This window comes from Apium graveolens, unplaced genomic scaffold (genome assembly GCF_009905375.1).
Source record: "Apium graveolens cultivar Ventura unplaced genomic scaffold, ASM990537v1 ctg3855, whole genome shotgun sequence".
Taxonomy (NCBI): Eukaryota; Viridiplantae; Streptophyta; class Magnoliopsida; order Apiales; family Apiaceae; genus Apium; species Apium graveolens.
In genome coordinates this window covers 847-8,802 of record NW_027418299.1, presented here as the reverse complement: position 1 = coordinate 8,802, position 7,956 = coordinate 847, and the positions used below count along the sequence as shown (strand labels likewise).

Here is a 7,956-nt window from a genome sequence, read left to right as displayed (position 1 = left end):
ATGTAGTATTTTTTTATTATTTTATTTTTGATAGTTTTATGTTATTTTGTTCATATAGTTTTCATGCATTTGCATTACAACATGATCCATTAGATAATTTTTTTGATTGATTTGTGATGTTGATGCTAGTGTAGTGATGTCGTGTTTAGAGATGTTAAGTCATATTAAGTTGATTTGCATGCTAGAGACACTTGTATTTCACTAAGTCTTATAGGTTGCTAGAGTGCTAGATCATGGTCATGGTTTGTTTGTTTGTCGAGGTGTAATCGCTTGTTTATATTTAAAATTTAGGATATTCTCTTAATAATAAAAGACAAGGATATTTAAAAAATTGGAGAAAATTGGATTTCATTGCTAGTTGTGTGGCTAGGTGTCAAATGGCTAGTAGTCGGCTCATATTTTATGAGTAGTCTAGGGTTGAATGAGATGGAGCGAAATGCACTCATTCGAAAATTTGTTGAAAAAAAAAGAGAAAAAAAAATGAAAGAGAAGAAAAAAAAGAGAATAAGTGTTATGTATAATTGATCATGAGTGGGCTCTTTAGTACTCGAGTTATTAAGTTCTTAGAGGAGTTTGTGCCTCATGACCTAAGGCTTTTATAGTCTGGGATCCGCTAACCTAACGCTCGCTACATGGGTACTATTGTATAAGTCTTTTGTGAACCTCACTCATTGCACGATCAAATAAGCAAATCTGTTTATTTTATTGTGAATAAAATCATGAATCCATATAAAACTCTGATATAAGAATTGAAGTGTTGTAAGTTATTCTGAGTCTAGTTCTGTTTATAAACTTGCATTGTCTTGGTAAGTAGTGAGTCATGATTGTTGATCTAGTTGCGATAGTACATCTGTAAGCATTTGCACACACGCACGTCTCTAGTTTGTAAGTTAATTTGTGAGGTTTGACTGATCTTTATGCAAATAATTACATTTCCTGAGGTATTGCTTGTCGATTGGTTTAGTTATTCTATGGGGATCAATGCATTCATATAGTTGCATCCATGCATTTTTTTTTCTTGTTCTTTGAGTCTGTTTATGCTTGAGGACAAGCATCGATTCAAGTTTAGGGGTATGTTGAGTGGTATTTATGACACTTTATAATGCTCTAATAAGCTTTGAATTGATGTATTTGTACTCAAGTTGTTAAGTGTTTTAACGTGTTTTCGAGACGTTTTTGCATTTCAAGCATTATCTAGGTAATCAGGTGAATTAGCATTGCTTTGGTTCTAATTTGGTGTCAAGGTGGTGTTGGAATAAAGCTCACGAAGAACGGCTCGAATCTGCAAGAAAAAGAAAAGAAGTCAGTTTAGGCAGAAGCCCAGCGCGCCCGCGCTGATCAAGCGCTCGGCCGCGCCCGAAGTACAGAAAGTCAGCGCGCCCGCGCTGATCAAGCACGCGCCAGTGCCGTGTCGGGTTTCAGAATTCCTGTTTTGAATAGAAGACTGATTTTCTGGAGTTCTATGCTGATTAGGGCTACTATATAAATAACTCTAGGTCATTTTTAATAAGAAAACAAGCCAGAAATGAATCAAGGAGAGTCATAAGAAGACTATTTTTGCACGATTCAACGAAGACGAAGAAGATCTTGTTTTACTTGTGAATCTTTGTTTTAAGTTGTATTTGGATGCTAGTTTTCTTATTTGTGAACCTTACTCTTGTTTTGTACTTGGTTTATTTATTCATTATAAAGACTACGTTTGTTATACCATGTTTTCATCGGAACCCATGTTGATGATGAGTCCGATTATGGGCTAATCGTTATTGTGGGGTTCTAACGGATTTATTTATGGATTTCTATAGCTAAATTATTTCGATGCCTTACAATGTGGTGATTGTATGATATCCTAGTATTGGTTGTGCGTATTCATCTTATGAGCGTCACGAACTTGTAAGATAGTGTGTTAATTCTTAATGAAGCGACAATGAATTTAAGGATTTAGAACTTGCCATGCAAGCATAGGTTCATGTAATTTTTATGCATGATTTGTAGGTAATTTTAACCATCTTACTTGCCCTGTGTAATCAAGATAGATAACTTGCACTTAAACCATTATGTTGTCAAATTCTATAGACATATAGGGTCTCAATATAATTGGTGTCTATTCAGCTTCTATCTCTTTTGTGGATGTCTGGTAGTATGGTAGTCGTGCAACGAAAGTTGGCATTTATCAGTTTCGTGTTGTCTGATTAGTGTCATCACCATTGCATGCTAAGGTTGAGAACAATAAGGATATTGAATGAAGTATTTAATGAAGTTAGAATCCCATGTTTGTCATAGATATTAATTTAATCAATCTTATTCTCTTAGTTATAATTGTTAGTTTAATTCTTAGTTATAAACAACCTCAATTTGTTATCATCTTAGTATTGAATAATAACCATACATTGTTGCTTAAGTGCATGAATTAATTAGTTAAGCAATACAGTCTCTGTGGGAACGAACTAGAAAAGATTATATACTATTTGCGTATATTATTAGCGCGTATTTAGCGACTAACAAATGTTTGGCGCCGCTGCCGTGGACTGCAGTGTTAATTTATAGTTTATGTGTTTTCCATCAGTGGTCGTTAAAGTTGATTGACTCAGACATTGTTACTTATATGTTTCCTTGTCTTATTTCAGGTACTCTACTGAGGGTGTATGTATACGCGTTCGCGTACTCGTAAGAGAACACTGGATAAGGCCGAGGAAGAAGCTGTGGTAGTTTGTAAGGAAGTTCTTGAGGAAGAAAAGAAGGTAGAAGAAGAAGAGAAAGTTGAAAAACCAGCTTTAGTAGAGATGGGTGATCAAGCGGAAAATCCTAAGGCTTTGATGGACTATTCTCGGCCTAAGATTAATGACATTCAGTCAAGCATCATCAGACCAGCCATCAGGGCTAACACTCTTGAGATCAAGTCAAGTACGACTCAGATGATACATAACTCAGTTCAGATTGGGGGTTCTCCTACTGAAGACCCCAACATGCACATCAGGGATTTCATCGAGATATGTGACACTTTCAAGTTCAATGATGTGACTGAAGATGCTATCAAGCTACGCCTCTTCCCATTTTCTCTAAGGGACAAAGCTAAGTGTTGGTTACACTCTCTACTAGCAGGGTCTATCACCACTTGGGAGGATCTTGCGCAAAAGTTTCTCACTAAATTATTCCCCATGGTGAAGACTGCTACAATCAGGAATGCTCTTACCCAGTTTGCTCAGCAAATAGGAGAATCTCTTTGTGAGGCTTGGGATCGATATAGAGATGCTAAGGAAGTGCCCACACCACGGCATGCCTGATTGGATGATATTGTTTCCGCAATGGATTGGGTACTACTTCTAGACCCATGCTGGATGCAGCATCAGGAGGAGCCTTGTGGGCTAAGAGCTACGATGAAGCTTATGAACATATTGAACTGATGGCTGCTAATGAGTACCAGAATGCTTCCCAGAGGCTGACTCGGGGAAAATTCTCGGGAATTCTGGAGTTGGACGCAGCAACTGCTATCGCTGCCCAACTTAAAGCTTTGACGATGAAGGTGGACACTTTGGCTAATTATGGAGTTAATCAAATCACTAGTGTCTGTGAGCTTTGTGCTGGTGCCCATGAGACTGATCAGTGGGCAATTTCTAGTGAATCAGCTCAATTCGTGAGCAACTTCCAGCAATCCCAACAACCAGTGCCAGCCACCTATCATCCCAACAACTGCAATCATCCTAATTTCATCTGGAGCAACACTCAGAATGCGGTTCAACAGCCTTATCAGCATTATCCAACTAAGCAGTACAACCCCCCTGGTTTTCAGCAACCGCAGTATGCACCAAGACAACAACTCCAGCTGCAACAAGCTAATGAAAAATCTAAATTAGAGGAGTTGAAGCTTATGTGCAAAAGTCAAGTTGTTTCTATAAAGACCTTGGAAAATCAAATTGGGAAAATTGCCAATGCCTTGCTAAATCGTCATCCTGGTACATTACCTAGTGACACCAAAGTTCCAGAAAAGAGGGAAGCTAAGGAGCAGGTAAAGGCAATCACTTTAAGGTCTAGAAAGGTTGCGAATCCCAAACAAACTCAAGAGTTGACTAAAGAAGTCGGGGCTGAGAAAGAAGTAGAGCAGCAGGATGAAGAAGTGGAACCAAGGAAGACTACTGTTGAGCACACTCCTCCTGAGGGTAATAAAGGGGAGAAATAGATCAATCCTCCACCGTTTTTTCTTAAGCGGCTGCAGAAGAAAAAGCTGGACAAGCAATATGAGAAGTTTTTAGAGGTGTTCAAGAAACTTCATATCAACATACCTTTCACTGAGGCTCTTGATCAGATGCCTAGTTATGCAAAGTTTATGAAAGGTATTCTCTCTCGAAAGGTGAAGCTAGATGACTTAGAGACTGTTGCTCTCACAGAGGAATGCAGTGATGTGCTGCAACAGAAGTTACCTCCGAAGCTTAAGGATCTAGGAAGCTTCACTATTCCATGTACTATTGGAAAAGTGTCTTTTGACAGATGCTTATGTGACTTGGGAGATAGCATCAATCTGATGCCTTTGTCAATCTTCAAGCAGTTGGGCTTACCCAATCCCAAACAGACTTATATGACCTTACATTTAGCCGACCGTTCTATTACATATCCGCGAGGTATTGTGAAGGATGTCTTGGTCAAGGTTGATAAACTCATCTTCCCTGTTGATTTCGTAATTCTTGATTTCGAGGAGGATAAGAAGATTCCCATAATCTTGGGAAGACTTTCTTGGCAACTGGCCGAACCTTGATAGATGTGCAGTAGGGTGAGCTCACAATGTGAGTGTTGGATCAGGATGTTACTTTTAATATGTTCAACGCTATGAAATTTCCTACTGATAATGAGGAGTGCTTAAAAGTGGAGTTGGTTGATTCGGTGGTCACATCGGAACTTGACCAATTACTAAGATCTGATGCCTTAGAAAAAGCCTTTTTGGGGAATTCAGATAGTGAAGATGACGAAGGTGAAGAACAATTGCAATATTTAAATGCTTCTCCCTGGAAGAGGAAGATTGATATTCCATTTTAATCTCTTGGAATGGAGGAATTGAACAAGGCTCCTAAACACCTCAAGCCATCTATTGAGGAAGCTCCCACTCTTGAGCTTAAGCCTTTACCTCAGCATTTAAGGTATATGTTTTCAGGTGATGCATCTACTCTGCCTGTTATTATTGCATCTGACCTTTCAGGTAGTGATGAGGAAAAGCTTTGAGGATTCTGAGAGAGCTCAAATCAGCAATTGGTTAGACTATAGCAGATATTAAGGGAATCAGCCCTTCTTATTACATGCATAAAATTCTGCTAGAGGAAGGTAGCAAGCCTACGGTCGAGCGGCAAAGAAGACTTAATCCGATCATGAAGAATGTAGAGTGGCTAGATGCAGGGATCATTTACCCTATTTCTGACAGTTCATGGGTAAGCCCGGTTCAATGTGTGCCAAAGAAAGGTGGAATTACTGTGGTAGTAAATGAGAATAATGAGCTTATTCCTACTAGAACAGTCACGGGGTGGAGAGTTTGCATGGACTATAGGAAGCTGAACAAAGCCACTGGGGAAGGATCACTTCCCTTTGCCTTTTATTGATCAGATTGCTCGACAGGTTGGCTGGTCCATGAGTATTATTGTCTTCTGGATGGTTATTCGGGTTATAATCAAATTTGTATCGCTCCAGAAGATCAGGAGAAAACTACCTTCACTTGTCCATTTGGTAACTTTCGCCTTCAGACAAGTGTTTTTGGTCTGTGTGGTGCGCCAGCCACATTTCAGAGATGTATGATAAGCCATCTTTTCTGACATGATTGGCCAGAATTGTGGATGTGTGCATGAAGACTTCTCAGCCTTTGGCGATTTCATTTGATGAGTGCTTGTAAAATCTTGGACACGTTCTTAAGAGGTGTGTTGAGAGCAATCTGGTTCTCAATTGGGAAAAAATGTCACTTTCTGGTGCGACTAGGCATTATTCTTGGGCACAAGGTTTCAAGTAAGGGTCTTGAGGTGGATAAGGCCAAGGTGGGGGTCATTGAGAATCTTCCTCCACCTATTTCTATTAAGGGAATTCGCAGTTTTCTTGGTCATACGGGGTTCTACAGGCGTTTCGTCAAAGACTTCTCTAAGATTTCGAAGCCATTGTGCAGTTTGCTAGAGAAAGACGTCCCTTCCAGGTTGATGACGAGTGCCTCACAGCTTTTGAGATATTGAAGAAGAGTTTAATCATGGCACTGGTCAAACTTCACTTGATTGGAATGAACCTTTTGAGATGATGTGCGATGCAAGTGACTATGCAGTTGGAGCATTCCTGGGCAGAGGAAGAACAACATATTTCATGTGGTCTACTATGCTAGTATGACCCTAAATGGTGCCCAACTGAATTATACTACTACGGAGAAAGAGCTTTTGGCTATTGTCTATGGTTTTGAAAAATTTCAATCTTATTTACTTGGGACTAAGGTGACAGTTTTCACTGATCACGCTGCAATTCGATATCTCGTCTCAAAGAAGGACCCGAAGCCTAGATTGATTAGATGGGTTCTTTTGCTTCAAGAATTTGAACTAGAGATCAAAGATAGAATTGGAACTGAAAATCAGTCGCTGATCATCTCTCACGTTTAGAAAATCCTAATGCTACTTCATTGGATAAGACATTGATAAATGAGTATTTTCCCGACGAGCAGTTGTTTGGAGTGCAGGAAGAAGAACCGTGGTTTGCAGACATTGTGAACTACCTTGTGAGTAATATCATGCCTCCCGACTTATCTTACGCTCAAAGGAAGAAGTTTCTACATGAAGTAAAGTGGTATATGTTGGATGAGCCGTTTCTTTTTCGACAAGGAGCTGACCAAATCATCAGGAGATGTATTCCTTACAGCAACATGGGGGGGATCTTGCGAGATTACAACTCAACGGCTTATGGAAGACATTATGGAGGAGAAAAAGACAGCAGCTCGTGTTCTTCAAGCAGGTTTCTTTTGGCCGACATTATTTAAAGATGCTCATCAGTTCATTTTGAAATGTGATCGATGTCAACGGGTGGGTAATATGTCTAAAAGGGGTGAGATGCCTCTTAATGTGCTTCTCGGGGTTGAAGTCTTTGATGTTTGGGGAATTGACTTTATGGGGCCATTTGTCTCATCTTATAACAATCAGTATATCTTGTTGGCAGTTGAATACGTGTCGAAATGGGTTGAAGTTAAGGCGTTGCCAACAAACGATGCAAAAGTGGTGCTTAATTTTCTTCATAAGCAGATATTCACAAGGTTTGGAACTCCAAGAGTCATAATTAGTGATGAGGGATCGCATTTTTGAAACCGCAAGTTCACTGCTATAATGAAAAGGTATAATGTGAATCATCCCATTGCTACGGCTTATCAACCTCAGATGAATGGTCAAGCTGAGGTATCTAGAGAGAGATCAAGTGCATTTTGGAGAAAGTCGTATGTTTTATCAAGGAAAGATTGGTATTTGAAGCCAAAACTCCTTTGGGAATGTCGCTGTTCCAGCTGGTTTAATGGTAAAGGGTGTCATTTACTTGTGGATCTCGAGCATAAAGCATATTGGGCTTTGAAGAACTTGAATCTGGATTTGGATGCGGCTGGAAAGAAGAGGATGCTTATGAGAACAACAAAATGTACAAGGAAAAAGTCAAGAGGTGGCACGATCGACGTCTAGTGCTCAAATCATTTCTGTCGGGGCAACAAGTTCTTTTGTTCAACTCTCATCTCCGTCTTTTTCCTGGAAAGTTGAAGTCAAGATGGTCAGGACCGTTTATTGTCAAAACTATGTTTCCAAATGGAGCGTTGGAAATTTTTGAGAATGATCGGGCCCAAGTATTCAAGGTAAATGGTCAAAGGTTGGAGCATTACTATGGTGACACGGCAAACCGCGAGGTGGTTAGTGTCGTTCTATTGTCCATTTGATCTCGAGACTCTACGTCGAGCTAGCGACGTAAAAGAAGTTCTTCTAG

At 39.7% G+C, this 7,956-nt stretch overlaps 1 non-coding gene across 1 annotated transcript; it reads right to left on the bottom strand.

Annotated features, from left to right (window-relative positions):
* Window positions 1-3,170: 3,170 nt before the first annotated feature.
* Window positions 3,171-3,275, bottom strand: LOC141701459 (small nucleolar RNA R71). Its single transcript, XR_012566791.1, has one exon. It is a non-coding gene; the product is annotated as a small nucleolar RNA R71 (small nucleolar RNA).
* Between the last annotated feature and the right edge of the window lie 4,681 nt (window positions 3,276-7,956).